Source organism: Bombus bifarius, unplaced genomic scaffold, assembly GCF_011952205.1.
Source record: "Bombus bifarius isolate JDL3187 unplaced genomic scaffold, Bbif_JDL3187 scf7180000008487, whole genome shotgun sequence".
NCBI classification, from domain to species: Eukaryota; Metazoa; Arthropoda; class Insecta; order Hymenoptera; family Apidae; genus Bombus; species Bombus bifarius.
In genome coordinates, this window is record NW_022884678.1 from 165,177 (window position 1) to 183,147 (window position 17,971).

Genomic DNA, 17,971 nt, shown 5'->3' on the forward strand with positions numbered 1-17,971 from the left:
ACGCTCCCGCTGGCCAAGTCTTTCACGACGATCGAGCGTACAGAATCTACTTTTTCTCGAACTTGAGAAGTTTCGTCGAGATAACGTAGGGAATCGACGTGGAATCTTTGTTCGGGTTCGATCACGGAATTTCTAATTCCCGCTGATCCCCCAGGCGGTAATAATGAAAATGATTTATGACACAAGAATACGTATTTTGTTCTTTTCTTTGCTGCGCGTGCTCGTTCGAGCCGAAGATTTTTGTCGGCAATAGATGGGAATGGAAGATTGCGTATGTAATTGCGTGTGGCTTTTGGATCCTTTTTGTTCTTGCTTCTTAGCGTGAAATGAAATTCTATGGTATGATATCGAGACTGAATTTGAGAGATTCCTAGAAACTATCTGAATTTTTCTGTCACGCGATGAAATTTCACGGATAACGTCGAACCGCGGAACGGGACGAGACCGATTAATATTTGGAAAAACGTAAGATTTTCTATTCCATTCCATTCCTTTTTATTCTTTTCGTTTGAAGTTGCAAACATTTCGAAGAGTTTGAATTTCATCGAACTTCAGATGGAACGATAGCGACATAAACTGGTTAATATCCAGTTAACCTCTCTACATTCTGAATACTATCGCATGAATGTTTTAGCGATGAAGTAATTCCTTCCTATTTTTTTTTTTTTTTAAAGTGAAATAAGTGGAAATCAAGATACGCGACTAAAGATAAGATAAATTTTGCTAGTTAAATTTTATCTATTTATTTTCATTTGAAACGGAAACGTGCAATTCTCGTGAAAACCAGGAAATTTTCATTCGTGTAAAAATAGATGTAGAAATTTTACACCATTTAGGATCCAGATTAACTTAAATTCCTCGTTATCCATCTTCCAGAAGAATTGCTCAACACACAACTAGAGATAACTCCTTCAAGTAAGCTAAGCTATAATTTTCAAACGATTACAAAAGGAAAATAATTTTATGAGGCAAAATTAGATGGTTTCACAATGGATTCTGCATATGCCACTATTATGCATTTCGTGCACCTATGCAGTTGCAATTGCACTCATTTTGGATGGAACTCTATACTCCGGAATGGAATTCCGCTGGCAAGAGCGCCAAGATATTGCTGCCGAAAAATGACTGGTAACTGAAAAATATCTTCAAATTTGCGAAACGACATCGAAACGATATTAATTTTTACTGTGATTGATTCGATCGTTAAGTAAATCATCGTTGTATGCGTTTGTTTCGTTGTAAGTTTGAACTGTATTTAATTAAACTCGTATAAACGTTTCATTTGAGTAATACCGAGGCTCGAAACGACCCAATACTCATCGTTCCTTCGTTTCTTTTCAAAGCTCGGAAGTCACCGTAAAGAGTTAACCCGAGCAAAGCATAAACAAAAGGCGAAGAAGAAAAGAAACTAAACTACTGCACATTAGAAGATCTGAAAAACACTATGCACACTATACACTCAACAGCCATTACCAACTCGAACATCTCCGCAGTTATTTATCCGATGGCAGCTCTTAAGTGTAACACCGTTGTTGTCTAGCCAGCCGACTGTCAGCCACGATTGTTCGGATTCTTAGCTCGGTAGAGGCAAGCGATAATGGGTTCAATGAACTTTCCAACATTCGTTAAAAGGCTTCTCTATCTCCCCGTGGTGAAACACGCGCGTCTCAAATGTATTCAACGTTCTTTGCGTGTAGGTGTAACTCGCTTACGCAGTGGCGAACGTGTATGCATTACCAGCGGGCAGCTTTTTGCGCTCGTATCAGTAATAGTAATCAGGATTTACTATCGTGCGCCCCGTTATTGCACCATCGCATCGGCTCGAATAACTGCGACAAATGCTCTGAACGCGCAGCTCGTACCAGCGAGCCTCCGAACGCTGATACACGAACCCCGAAGGCTGAATCCCTAGCCACGGGCGTTAACTGTGCACGAAATTGTTCACGGGGCTGACCGGTAAATCGATGACTCGCGCGTTATTCTTGCCTTAGAATCGGGTTACCGAATAACGAGACTCTGCTGCTCTTTCCTCCTTTTCACCGGATAGCGATTCCACCTGTCGCGTTGAAAATCTCCGCGCAGACTGCAAATCTGCCATCGTCCTTCCGATACAGGTAAACGATCGTAGGAAAATATTTGCGACTGTTTGCCTTACGGCGGTTCAAAACTAATTCCTTTACTCGCTACTCGTTCTCCAGCTTCCTTCGCTATCACTTTTTTTTAGCGTTGAAACGAAACAGAGACATTGCTGTTCGCTTACCGATCGAAATCGGTATCCTTGCATTTTCGTACGGAGCACTGAATTTCGAAAAATAATCGTAAACATAATGGATGCACGAAGCAGCGAACAGCTGCTGTCGAACTCGGTTCGAGCGTGTCGTAAAACGGTCCGAACCTCGCGTTTCGACTAGCGTGCTCGGCAATAATTCCATCGCGTCGCGGCTCGAAGACGGAACGAAACGACGCAAACTGCGAGGGGTCGATAAAGATTCAATTTCTCGGATGACTCCCGGAACGGTAATTGGTTGGTGCGCAAATGCACGTATTACCGGCAGAGCCGCATTCGGGGAAACGTTCCCCCGGGAGCCCATAATTGTTGATCAAAGCCTCGGCCCCGCCGTTTATTACGATTCTCGCTAACAGAATAAAGAGGCTACATTACGACTGTTATGTAAGCCATTTATCATAGCCATGCGGCACGATAAGAGGTGTTAACGTCCGTCTGGAAGGCTAGCCGCGAATCAAAACGCGCGCATCATCCTGCGAAGGCTTATCCGGCTAGAAGCTACCGTCGGCGTACCGTCATTTGCCATGGTAATTTTTTTTTATCGGCGAACGATACGTATTACTGTGGTTAGACTCGATCGGTTTTCACGGGCCGATATACGCTGGGTTAGAGATTCGAACGAGGATGGAGCACGGTCGTACAGTAAAGAGGAGATGGATGTTTTCTCACGGGTTTATCGCGTGATTGGTGGATACATCGCGTGATAGGGGCTGAGAGTCCGCACGCCCACGAATCATGCGGAATGAACGGGTTTTTCAGGGAGCATGTTGAAAGGTTTCTTAGAAACGGCGATATTCTAAGTATACGTGAAACCTTTGTATACAATAGCGTACCGATGCTTTTATGGCAGAAACAGCGAACTCCGATAAATTGAAATATAACGTAGGAACAGTGGAATTTTCTTATAACACGAGGATACGTATTACATTGGCCGAAGAACCAGATACCAGGTTCCCCTACCATTGCATCGGTTTTTCCAGGTTCTACGGTAACCAGATGTGCTTATAATCTTTAATGACGCGTTTGACACGGATACGCGTAATTTAGCGGGCGCGCTCGCGACTTCGCCAAAGGTGTAACAAAGCCGAGGCTCGGTACGCTACGCCGGTCGTGTACATATATTTCGTCGATCAACGGCGATTGCACGGTATTCTGGCCACAAGATACGCCGAGCACGCGGAACACATTGCGAAAGTGTCGATGCCCGTGTGATCGCCGCTGTGACAAATACTATACGCTCGTGCATCGTGCTCGTGCTCGTGCTCGTACCCGTTTTATCCTTGCTACTCACGAGATATCGATCGACCGTAAGGATCGATGGATTCGTTCGAACGGAGGTCGAAGGTCGATCGTCGGGGTGGTACTCGCGGAATAGGATGCAGCGGTACAGGTTCCGTATACGTATCCAAGTGAAACGGATAAGGGCTTGAGCAAGGATACATCGGATCAAGGATGAGCAAGGCTGGTTAAAGGAGAAAATCGATTTGACGATTCATTAGTTCATTGGCTTTCTCCTTGGTCGAGAGTGTATTCATAGGAAAGTCGAGCGAGCAATTTAGAAACCAGTCCGTCTAGTCGTTCGTTTCTAACAGTAGTGAAATTTATGGACGCGTGGAAAAAGCTTGCTCGCTTTACGTCAGGCAATTGTCGGCCTTTTTTCTCTGTTTGTTTATTCCGCGGGAAATAGATGAGCCCAAGTACCAGAGAGAAGTCAATTTATCGCGGCTAACGTAATTATTTGGACTGTCTAGTTTTTTGTTGCTCGTGTCCATCCTGGACGATCAGTCTCTAATTAATAGTCCACTAATACCAGAGTTACGACACAGCGCGGTTTTGCCGCCTTAGCGTAACTCAGTAACGTAACTTGGATTACGTTAAAATTTGTTTGTTGAATCTTCCGATAAGCCATTCTTCCGAGTTATATTAACTATAGTGTCCGATGATACTCATACGGGGGCTTCTTTGTAAAATATGAGTCGTAAAAGATACGCGGCGTACGTCAACGACTATGTACTTCTCATACATTAAAAATTTCATGGCACCAGATGATGATATTCTAACGTGTTATTACCAGAAAATAAACATCAAATAGCCATCATCAACGTAGTAGACATAATCAAATCGTCAGCGGATAAACTTATTACGCTATTTCGCCATAAATTACATCGCTAAAATTCTCGGACAATTTCACACTTTTACCAGTAAACCTGGTCCTATCTCCTCCACTTTCTTTTCTTTTTACTTTTCACTTTAATTCCTTTTCCTTGTTTTTTCTGTAAAAATAAAAAAAAAACAGCCAAACTATTTCCTATCTTCTGCATTTCGCTTACGCGTACATATCGATAGATAACGTCTGTAGATCTGTAAGTAGGCTTTACCTGTCACGAGATCGCGTAACTCCATCGAATTCACCGACCAACGAAGAACGTGTGTGGAACAAAAAAGGAACATGCAAGTACGTATCCGACCGTGATCCGACGAACCGAGAGTTCCGATCGTTTGGCCGACGCGACGGTGAATTCCGGTGGAACGTTGGTGTTTCGTTGTTGAAGCAATTACGTGGCTAAAGGGTTGAGCCACGCGATCCACGTTGGCCACGCGTGTTAAATCGAACGATTCGCAAGAACGCGTGTAATACGCGGCTCGCGTGCGATCGCGGCCGACGCGATGCTGGAAACGCTTCGATCGTGAAAAATCTGCTCGTATCCTGCCACCTCGTGGCCGCGTATATACGTGGCGAACGCGCGCGCAATCGTTGCAACAGATACAAATGAACGAGCGACTGGCGCGGCAAATCCTACATCCACCGGTGCACAAGCAGAAATAATAGTTTGCCGCGTGGAAGCATTGCCCGGCCTGTAACCGGTATTTAGAGGCATTCCTTGGCTGTCCCGCGATACACTCATAAACCCGGTATGCCTCGAATTATCTTCGTTCGACGGAAAAAAAATCATCGAACAATGCCGTAGTAATATTAACCGGGATCGACACCGGTCGCGCACACACGCTAGCTAGCGCGAGCACGCGCTGCTTTTATCGTCCACGAAACCTTCCCCAGCTCTGATCTGTCGCTTTCTTCTTTCCCCGATGCCTGGTTTTTATTTGGAGGTTGTGCCAGCTTTCTGTATTTTGTTAGACCGCGTTGCGTCCTTTTTCGCTATTGTTCCCTCCTTTCGTTATCTAACACGCTATATTTTCCAATTTCTCGCTGGATGCAGTTAATCTTACGCACGGTAACGTTCGTTCGAACGATTTCATTTTAATCGTCGTGCTGTTTCTGTGCCCGTGGTCTCTCGGTACGGTCTCTTCGTTATCCAGCGTCTCCCTTCAGCCTGAACAATCCAAGTGACCCAGTTCAGGTTCAACGGAGAGGCCTGGAGGCTCGTTACTCGCTCGTAAAGCGTAATCGGCCGAGGTACGTTCGCTCGTCCTCGAGCATCCGTCGAACGCACGGAAATGACAGAATAACTGTACAGAGCCGAGTTGCTTTGCGGTCGCAAGTTCGCGTCCCCTATGAAAAATCCACGAACCAAGTGCTCGTTAATGGAACATTTGCCGCGCGCGATCTTTCGAAGAAAGGGTAATTAAAATTCTTGCCGCGAGATACCAATTACGGAACCAACCGAAAAACGATTATCCGCTCCGTATTATCGTATGAATAAGCAATACGTTGCAAGCGCATTTATCCGAACTCGTCGATTAACAAATAGTTCGTATAATTGGAATTTATATGTTTAATAAGAGTCCGTTAATTCCTCCCGTTGCTTCTCGATTTCTCGTTCGAGTAACAACGGTTCGCGTTTCGATACGTGGATTTCATCGACACGAGTCGGTCGATCGAGGCCCGCGTGTCGTCGCAATAAATGGAGATCACCGATTTTCATGTTACGAGACTTTGATTAATTACTCGGATTATGCAACGCTAGGAGCCCCTTAAATGAAGTTAATTTTAACTGTAAGGCGCATTAGGGTAAGATTTCCGAAACAAATGAAGATAGATGAGGTGTGAAATATGCTTGCATATAATTAACTAAAGAGCAAGGGGGAAAAAAGAGCGAACGTAGGGTACACCAGAGTACACAGTAGGTGTTTGTTAAATGTTATTACCGGGTAGAATCTATGGAAAAATTAGGGTGATTAAGGAAAGATACGAAGTGGTATTAGAGATAGTAAAATGTTAAATTGCAAGATGCTAGGTTATGAAAGATGAGCTATCGTTAATCTATCTGTTGAAAGTACTTCAGCTATAATCTGCCGAAGCTAATAACCTAATCTAGCTAGTTATCCAATTATAGTTTTAATCAATATTAATGGTCCTGTACAAGATACTAATATCTACAAATATCTAGCATCTAGCCAATCTATAGCAAACTCTTAGTAACTACCAGTTTCACGTACAGACTGATGTAGATCATCATTACTTCTTCAGTTAAAGATCTACTCTTACACGAAGCCCGCGTTTCCCACTGCTTTCGACCTATAATCAGAAAAAGTTTTTCCCGATTTATTTAATAGAAACCTTCTTGCTTTCAACATTTTCTTCGTCTTTGTTTTATCGTATTTCTTCCGGTAAACATATTATTACTTTGATTAAATTTGTGTGATTATCCCTATGTACCGTAATAATATTGGCCTTCTTTTTCTTCCTCTTACAGCGCCTATATTAAAACTCTATTAAATTCCGCTTTTCGTAATTACTGTTTATGGCATAGGCCGATATACATGTACGCGACACACCTTTATATTTATCTCTTAATTACTATTACTTTCTCCGCGCGAAAATCTCCAACTTCGGTTAAGTCTAACTCGTTAAGTTTAGCGCGTTGGGCATTTATACGAGGCGTGTCGAGTTAACGATCGAAGGAAGTGCCTTTGTAACGTTCAGGAAAAATCGCAGAGCTTCGATCACCGTGTGAAACAGTTTAAAATTTAAAATGGCAAATGATCAAAGATTGGCCGCGTGCATGCACATGCATGGTCAGATGCACGCCCGATGCATCATCGCCGTGTTGCACAATTTACCGTGGCTCTCCGAGCCCAAGATGGCGCGAACATGACTATAAGAGAAATTGAGAGTTTAATATTTATGAATGGTTAAGAGGAGCAAGGCGACTTTGTATTGCCTTTTTACTATACACAGTGTTTTTCGATACGATGGAACTACGGCAGTACGAAGCCGTTTGTATTCCTGTGTCAGCTACGTGTTTCGCAACCATAATTTTACTTAGAGAGAATAACAATTTACTCAGAGAAATAACAATTTTCTAATCGAAGAAAATTTGTTCTTCGACGATAAGGACGCGAACAGTATTCCTGACTTTAGGCTAATATTATTTATATCTTATGGCGGTGTAGCCGTTCCAAATATTTTCTCCAACAAGAGAACGTCACAACGAAATAGAAAAATACAGTTTGAGTTTAGTGTGTTGTATCCGCGATGAAATATTCGGTACATACGCGCGCGAGACCCGTTGTGCAATGTCTTTTCTGGAACATTTATCTTGGTCCAGCTAGGCAGGCCGTAAGTGAAAAGAATTAATTGCATCGTTTTATGCTCGCTAATATGTCAAAAAGAAATTTCAGCGTGCGTATTTATCGAACATCGCTCACCAGGATTTCTCCATGAAGAATGACGAATGTTAAAACGTTCTACGTTGAATCGTATCGCGAATTATTCCTGCGTATTTTTCTTCGTTATAAAAATCAATGAAATAGATAAATCGCGTAAAACATTCTTCCGAGAGATTTTAAATAAACAGATTAATGAGAACTGTTGCATACCTCTTCCCTTTTTTTTTTAGCACAACTCGATTAATCGTATCTCCAAACTTACCGACAGCTGCGAGACGAGATATTTGCTGAAGAATCATTAGCCGAGAAAACCATTTCGCAATCTATCGAAAATTCAATTTCGCGTTGCAAAGATCTTTCGAACCAAAGGTCGTGAGTTCGTCAACTCGACCACTTGCAACGTGCAACGCGAAACCATCCCCTACGTGAAACTCGACCTGTCGCGTTAAAAGCCAGCGACAATAGTAAAAATCGTCGTTGTTTGACGTAGGCGAGAGGCTCGCCTCGTTTCGATCCTCGTGTCGAAAAAAGGAAAGAAACGAGGCTCGAAAGAGGTGACTTTGGAGTAACTTGTCAGCGTGATAGAGGCTTTTTGCGAGGCTACGGGGCGCGTTACGACGGAAAACAAAGTAGCCACACTGTGAGATGACTCACGTATTTGGTATTCGTTGGCCGCGTATATGTTCTTTTTTTTTCCTCCGTGGACGATATTTGTAAAAGTACCGGCGAGTGCAAGCGCGTAATAGCGCGAACGCGCGCGCACCAAGGCCAATGTAAATTTGTCTTTCGACGTTTATTCGTTGCAAAGCGTTAATTTCTGCGGGTTACCGCGGCCCGTTGCGACGACGGTACGCCCTTAAATGGCGACCAGGTGGTGGCAGCGGTTTCCACCTAGCGTTATTTGCATTGTTAAATATTACTAATAATCGGACCTGGGGCGCGACGCTGCAGCAAGGGTTGCGCAATTTACGAGCTAGGAATAAATACATCGCATCGCCTACAGCCTTGGACTAACGAAGTTGGAGCTGGTGAACCAGTACGAGACCGTAAAAACGGAGACCACCGGGAGGCTTCTACTTCTTGCCACGGTCTCTACGTTTCGCGAGCCAGATCTCGAACGCGAGATTGTTTCTCACTAAAGCTCGCCTTTTTCGCCAGAGCTCTCCAACTATGTTAATCGATATTCTGGCATTCGATGAGAAAGTTGGATCTGGAATGACGTTGTTCGCGAAGGAATCGTCGGTCATCGTGAGTAAGGTACCTACAGGAAATGATGGGCTGAAAATGTAAAATTCGTTCTTTGGTACGTTCGATAACTATTTCTTGATCGAATCGAGACTCGGAGGAAATGGAAACCGATTTAACGTATCAACGATAGAACGATAATTTGCTTAATTCGGATATGTTGCTGCTATTAAAAGTTAAACGAGAAAATTACGTCGTTCTATATTTGAAAGGTAATTTTATTTTATAGACGCATCGCGATATGTTTTAAGAGGCAATGCGTATGTTTAGGAAAGGTTATAAGGAAATGATTTACTCTGATGGATCTATGATTGGATATGGGACTTGTAAGAAACAGAGGTTCCGTTGTCACGCTAGAAACCCCATGGTGGCGGCAACTAGAAGTACCGCTACGAGTATAACTCGCTTCCCGCTTGTCTCGTCGTTGTTACGAGTAAATTGGCAAGTGTTTATACAAATACCTGTAATTATACACTGCATCGAATAAAATATACACGACACTGTGGAGAATTCTTAATCGATAAATCGCGAAACTCCACATTTCGCAATATTATTGCTATTAAAATACTAAGAGCAACTTGATCGCATCACGGGCAACGTTGCGTAGGATTTTATAAAGTAAACGAAGTCCAAAGTAACCGGGAACAATCGTTTCGTCTTTCCGTGAAATACCTAACGTTCCACCCTAAAAAATCGGACGGATCAAACTGCCAATATATATTCGATGGTAATGTGAAAAACATCGTAAACCACAACGAACCAAAGAAGGTAAGGCAACGAGACCCACGCTTTCAATTCATTTATACAGGTCAAACAGGCAGTAAAACGATGCCGAAAAAGAAAGCTCAAAGGAAAGTGGAAAAAAAGGGGGAGAAATAAGGACGGGTGGGAAAAAGCAAAGATAAAACGGGACAAGAGCGAGGTAATATCGCGGCGGAAAAAGTTTGGACTCGGAGACAAAGCGGAAATAAGCGTCGAAACCGCGATTCGATGCGTCCCCGGTGGCGAAACGCGGTATGGCTCGCTTTTTTGGCCGTGGTGCGGTCAAGCGAGGTGTCCGCGATGACGAATAATGCCCAGCGCGCAAATCAACGCCGTGAAAAAGAGCGTGCAATCGGGCAAGAAACCGCGCCCGTGTCCCGATCGATCGCGACCGCGTGCGACCGCTGAATGACGTTGTTCCGTGGCAGAACGCAAGTTCCGTTTTTGCGACATCATTGACATTTTCATTAAGCCGCTTCCCTTTACAGAGATTCATGATTATTTATAGGCCGATTAATGACCTCCGTGGCGCGTCCCAATCGATCTTTTTTCCACCGGGCACCGCTGATTGAGAGTCAACGCGTGTTTCACCGACAGATAGCATGGCGGTTCGGTCGACGTGGAATGCGAGTGTCGACTGGTGATGTTGCCGTTGCTGCTATTAAAGCGTCAAAGCTGTATCGCGCGTTGAACGCGATAATTATATCTAAAATATTTATTTCGTAAAAGCGACAATCTTATTTCGCACGTCGGTTGGAAACTGTTCCGAAGTTTAGAAAAGAAGCATCATCGAGGCTGTATTTTTCAAAGTGTTCAAACTATTTCGTATAATCCGAAAAGGACTACGCTCTAACGTACACGCTCGCTAAATTCCGTGCCTGGTGAAACAAATTGCGATCCAAGGAAATAAAAGTTCCGCGCGTCTCAGTTCGCGTTTGTAAATTGTAAAGCGCCATAGAAATTATTACCATCGTCTGTTTAACATTGCGCATTCCTCGTGCAACGTGTGGTACATCCATAACATTGTTGCAAAACAAGGTCGGCAGTACCACTTCTGCACGGGATTGCCTCTTAACATGGAGGAGGACTGCGTGCCGCAACGTTGCGTCAACCACGATGCAATCAAGCTTAAGCGTGCAAATGCGACGTACAAACAAACGCGAACTGGAACGGCAATTATTTACGTAAGCATCAGGATCGTGGGATCTTGTCGCTGAATGACGCGTCGTTAGCTGGCAGGATCGATATCCCGTTCGCGAAGAATTATGACTGGTCATCCTTCGGACTGAGCGAAACTTTTAAAATCGTCGATTGACAAGTAGATTTCGATCGATCGTTTCGGCGATTTTTGATAACTGCAACCGGAGTTAGCGATGCGGGTAGTAGGCGAAATGGCACGAAGATCCATAACCCTATTTTTACAGGGATGCATATCCGTAGGAGAAAAATTCGATTTTACAGCTGGCTTTCGATCTTAAAGATGTAACTTCTTTTTTACAACTTCCCTCGGGCTCGTTGTGTTCGTTAAGGAAAAAGAAGGAAAACGCTTGGTTGGTGTTTCGCTCTACGCTCGCACGAACTCGAGGCGCATTAATAAAGGCCTGTATCCTCAACAGTTGTTAATTATTTGCATTACTGCGTTCGTACCTTATATTATTCTACCGAAGCTGCCATTCCATCCGAAACTTAATTAAATGCATTCAATTTGTTACACGTACAGGATTATCGACGGAATAGTTTTGCGTGCAACTCCAGCGACGTTGAAGAGCAAAGGCGCTGACCTTCGGAAGGTCATCCGTCTTGCAGCGATAGACGATATGCTTCCGTGTGCCAGCAATGGCTACGCTACGCTCTCCTCGAGAAATATATTGACCCACGGTTGAATAAAATCATTATTCCTGGCTGTTTGACGGCTGGTTAGTCGATAGAAGCGATTAAGTTGTGAAATTATTTCGAGAAGATGTGTTTCGCTAAATTTATAAATCAATGGTTTATTGATAACGTTGTTTATTCGCGGACGAAGCAAGATATGGTTCGAAGATATATGAAATTTTACGAGAGGATGATTACGTATCGAGCTTCCAACGTATAGATGCGCTGTACGATTCCGACCGGTGAATAATAATTACTTCTTTTATTTCATTCTTACTTTTTATCTAATGGAAGTTTGTCAAGGGAGCGCGATTAAACTGACATTGAACGTTTCTTTGGAGAAAATGATTAAGCAGGCAACTGACGCGACGGTTCTCAATCTTTTCCCTATCCGTTGCGATATCTAAACTTCGTCTATTAAGCGAATATTCCTGCTATTCGATAAAACTTATCCTCCTGTCTTAATTAAATCTTCGCAATAATTTAACGTCGATCGTTTCGATAACAAATCGAGAAATGATCATTTTTTTCCCATATATCTAAGGCTGTTTCCGCGCGGAATGTCCTTTTCATTTTTCCTCGGATCAACTTCGTTTCGTGGAAAACGATGTCGATGATACGTACACATTTTTCTTCGATGACAGATTTCTTCGAGAGGTAGAATTCTGCCGAAGCAACGACGGAGAACCACTGGGTTAAGGCCAGTTCACGCGTGTATGCGAGAGCGAGTGCGAGAGTACACGCATGTACTCGCGTACTTACTAGACTCGTGAGCGGTGTACAAACCCGGGGAATACGTACGGCATGTTTGATGACACTCGTCCCTTTGAGCGGCGCGGAAAAACCGACAGGCAGCTCCGTCGCTCAGGATGTCACGCAAGTTAACACGCTTTGATAACGTCCGCATTAGCACGTTCAACCGGACGTGAATCGTCGATGATTAACGCCGTTTCTCGGCGATCCGCGCCGCGCAAGATTAGAGATTCGCGGAAACTTTCACTCGAACGACCAGGTAAAACGACCACGCAACACGGCATGCGTATGGTAATTAATGCGATGTGATTCTGCAGGCGATCGACGCGAGTGAGCTGGAGATCACTGGCGACGAGGCCGTGAGGCTTAGTCCAAGTTAAAAGCCTCTCCGAGTATTCCAAGCGTTTTCGACGATAATGCGAAGAAAGAAGAGAGAAGATTTAAAATAACGCGGAGAAATAGCGGATTATCATCGATTCGTGCAAGACGCGAGTTTCGTTTCGATCTGCCAATCTCGTCTTTATTCGAACGATTCGCTTTGAAACCTCTAAACAAACCTGCTACGGCATCAAAAGAACCAGAGCTAGACGATCGTACGCCGACGACGATCGAAACAAAAATCAAGGCAAGTATACTTGGCATCGACTACTATCCGCTCTCTTTGTCGATCGACCACTCTGAAACAACAACGTGACGAAACAACGTAACCGGACAATGCGTATAATCATGGGGCGTTCATCGAATCTATCACGGGGGATAACGCCAGCGATAAAGTATCTGGCAAATGCGTTTCTCCGTTGAAAGACAGCCGAGAAACACGAAAAAAGGAAAGAGGCGAAGAAACAGAGAGAAAATGCAAAAAAATGCTTAGCAGGGTGTGACTCGAGTCAAAGGCAAACAATCACGTCCACGTATCCTTAGCACAATGCCAGTCGCGATTCCAGACGAGGCACAATGAGGCATAATTCAAAACGAAGATGCACGTTATAGGGGCGCTGATGTTCTCTCTGTTCCATCCATGACCTCGGTCAACACGCTTCGAAGAGAAGAGAAACGTATTAATAGGCCGGCGCGGCGCGTCCCCAGCCTACAATGAACGGAGCCGCTGCTCGTCGTTGTAATCAGCGTTGTGGCAAGTCAATAATCATTCCGCGACCGGTAATTACGGGGACAATGACGGCCAAGTAACAATTTCTCGTCTAAACACTGCCATCAATATTCTCCGCGTTCCGGAGTAATTAGCAGGTGTCGGGACGTGAAAGCGTTTTCGACACCGTAATGGACGATATGTGCGTATACGCGAGTGTGTTTGTACAAGGGGGCAAATAATCAACGGGGAATTCGAAGGAGGAAGCGACGAAAGGGAGTATACCGTGTGATTTCTTTCGAATCTTTTCTTTCCTTTCGGAAGGCGAGGCAAGAAATGTAGATGAAAAAAGACATTCTAGTTGGCTGAGTTATTGGCAGGTTGGATGAAAGGAAGAGACGTAGAGGAAGTGGAAGATGTTAAACTATGCTGTTAGTTCTAATTAAGTTAGAGGATAATATAGTTAACGATAGTTGAGCGATGGAATCTATAGATTTCACGGTGCTTCTTGTACAGTGAGATTTTTATCGTTGCTCGAATAATTTTTCTGAATACGCCACGATAACTACGATTTTTCTTCGTCGCTGAATCTACGCTGTTATTGCTACGTACGGTGTCTACTATAATTTAGTTTTTCTATGTAACGACAGGTAAAAATAAATTTCAGAATCCTGGCCATTGGTGACCAACTGGTGAACGAGCCGAGTTTCGCATCGACCAACGTTGATACACCATAGAAACAGTATCGGTAGCGGTGCAACGTTGCACAACGATCAATCGTGTTGCATTATTGCTTGCATACCGATACGCAGTTGCTCGTTTTTCCGAGAAACAGGCACGTTCGATGAATAGGGTACAAGGAAACCTTGTATCGCAATGCCCGAGCGTATCGCTGACATCATGAATATTAATAATCCGCTAACGGTACCTGTTTTTGCTATCACGACCGGGCTATGCTCAGGCATTATTGTTCATCTAAATCTTGATCGGACGAGCTCGAAGACAAATTTTGATACCTAATGAATATTTAAAATATTTCAAACCGGCATATGATTAATTATTTTACCGAACATCGATTATCACGAAACATTTCAATCCTCTAATTTATCTTTTATTATGATTACTATTCGGAGATGATCTTTCAAAATTAAAGAACCACGCGATTCAACGTGTAAGAATCGTTATATGTTTATTCTATCGGCTATCAAATACACACAGAGAATCAATTTTATTTTCTAAGATAAAAATAGAATTTTTTACCTTATAAGAATAAATTATCAAGGCTTCGTAGGGTCAAGTAAGCCAATAATTGACAGCGATGATATGTAGTTATTTACTCATCAATCAGTAACTATAATGTAGCTATGAAATGGAGAAGCATTTACAACAGTACTTAACGGATGATTCTCCTTTGCTCCTTGTACGTCTTCGATAAATCATTTTTAGACTCGCGTTCGTTTGTACCTTTTTTATCCACTAGATTTTTTCATCCAATCAATTTGCTGCATCAGTTTGGCAACGATCTATCGAAGCATCCTGCGTATTATAACAGCGAACAGTATCATTTTCCTATGAAGGATCGTAGTTAACCAAGTTTCGCGATTGAATTTACGTTTCGTAACGTGTTTAACGTTGCGTAACGCGTGTCTAACGTTATTCAAACATCAAACGTGGAAGATATTTTGGCAAGAAATTCATATTTACATAAAGTGGTTGAAGATCTAGCTGATAAATCCAGTCTCTGTTAAATTTGAACGTTACGTGAACGAAATTAACTATTACAGTAAATAAAGCGGAAACGATGTAGATAACTGTAAGCGGGGAATTAGCCAAAAAATCGTGAGCTAAAAATTTCACGCACAAAACCAATACTTTCTCCGTTAAGTATAGAGTAGCGTAGAACGTAGCGATTCGTCCGAAGATTGACGACATCCTGCGATGCGTTGGAGGTTAAGGAGTAATCATCGGTAAATTCATGTTAATTGTTCGTATAGACATAGCGAGGGTTAAAGACGATCTTGAGAACGTAAACGGATATTGCGATCTTATGAACGGGGTACGGAGGTCAATGTCGCAGAGAATCGCGTTGTATAGCGGTTCCTCGGGAATTCAGAAAAGTAGCACACCATATGTTCGAACAGCATCTGGTGAACAGGATTTATGAATAGTTTAGAAGTACACGTGAAATCATATATGTAGCAACGCGATTAAATCAAAATGAAATTATAGAAAAGTAACTATGGTACAAGCATAGTAGAGTAAAAAGTTGAATAATTTGAATCGCGTCAGAGCAAACATAACGAAAGAAACGCGGAAGGAAAAGGGGATATCGAGGAAAGAATATAGTTCTTCTATGAAACGGATAAAATATCGGTGTCAAAGAAAATATCGAAAAAGAGCATTGAAAATACTTAAAAGATCACAAAACTTGGCAGGATGTATATTCGATGAATCTGCTGGTTGCCTTCGAGTGGTTTCAAGTAACGACTACTGTTACTATGACTAACGTGGAAGTCAAGAACAAGCGTATTCTACAGAAAAATTACAGTAAAATGGCAAAAAAACCAGCACGTCCTTTGCGTAACTTTTTTGCAAATCTCGTTATAAACGAACAGAAACGTAAGAACGCGTGCGAGGTCTTTCTCACGGAATACCTGTTTTTACTGGCAAAACGTTTCTTACTCGGTTTAGTATGTACCTGTCTCTCTTTGCATGATTGTATAATCAGTTTCATGGAATTATTACTTCCTCGTTCTTTTCAAATTTTTCAAAACGAAACGTAACGACGATCTCTGAGGAACTATTGCACAATCGTGGATAAAATAACGTAAAGGATGGATCCACGTAACTCGATCATTCAAATTATCAAACGTAAGTGACGCGGTAGTAACAGCGAACAAGCAAGCCAGAAGCTTATTTTACGTCTAAAGCTAAATTTTGGGAAACAAAATTGTTAGTCTCCTTTAAATTCATAAAAATAATAAAAAAAAAAACAGATTCTACGTTAAAGTATACACGCAGGAAAGATGGAGAACCTGGAAAGTAACGAGCTGGTTCACACGAAGAATGACATACCAAAACCGCCAAAGAAAATATTTCTTCCGCGACTTTTCCTCGGATTTAATTACAAAAGTAACGCATGGAATTATAACGCTGTAATTACACGTGCAAAAAAATCCCTTTTTAACGAAACCGCAGTCAATTAAACTCTAATTGGATTTGACGATCTTGGGAGAAGCCCATAAATAGATTTTCCAACGGGATGGAAAATACGGCGACTAGCCAGATCGAATTATTATTAATAAGTCGATCGTTTTACGACACGCTCGATACATATCCAACACGATTCGAAGTGTTTCAGAACGCATCATCGCCGAAGGACAAAATAATCCGATGGCCTTCATCGCTCAATGAAGATTGCCACTTGTTTGCTCGTCTAATTTTTTCGAAACTAGAAAACGTACGCGACGAGAATTAATAGAATCGATAATTTCTACCGCGCCATCCAGTGAAACATATTTAAATGATGCTTTAAACCGGAGGAATTTATGCGAGCTATACAAACGCGTTACAGTTTACTCGGTTACATCGCGAAATCCTAAATTAATACGATGCAGTAATCTGTGTTAATTACACGGACAGGTTATATAATACACGGTTGTTTATTAGACCGCGAACGCAGCAATTAAACCGTGGTAGTCGACATCGATTCGGCGATAATCAAGCTAACGTTGAATACTTATCCCTGTAGATGATCGAGGAATCTCGCATAGATATTAAAGTATTGGTGGGCATCGATAGCTTCGAAGCGTGTTCCAAGCTTCCAAGGAATCGGCTTTTAATGGTATTTTAATTAACTTGACCCTAACCCTAAGCCTAATCAAACGCGAAATATGAGTCGGAATTGTTCAAACTGTGCCTTTCGTAATACGAGAATCGAAGATCATATTACTTCCTAACTTAATATCTTTAAATAATATCCTTCTGGTCTATGTATACCGTAAACCACGTTTCTCCTTAGCTTCATGGGAATACACGAAGATGCCTTAAAAGCGGTCGGAATCAACGTGTTACGCAACGCGGTACACCGCGAAGCGATTGCCCGCCTATTAGAATTTCGCATTAATCGCGTGGCGCGATAGAAAAGCACGCATGCTTAGGACCGTGTCGGAGCGAGAGGAAAATCGGTTGGAAGAGCACGGAGAGAAGGGTCGCGCAGCGGGAAATCTGGCACGGAACCGGAAACGGGCTAGTTGGAGCAGCGGAAAAAAGAAGGCAGAACCGAAAGCCAGTCGAATAGAAAGGGAGTGTGTAGAGAAAAGGCGGCGGCGGCGGCGGCGGCGGCGGAGATCCTCGGGAGTCGGCCGGTGTGCCCCCGAGTCTGCGCGATACAG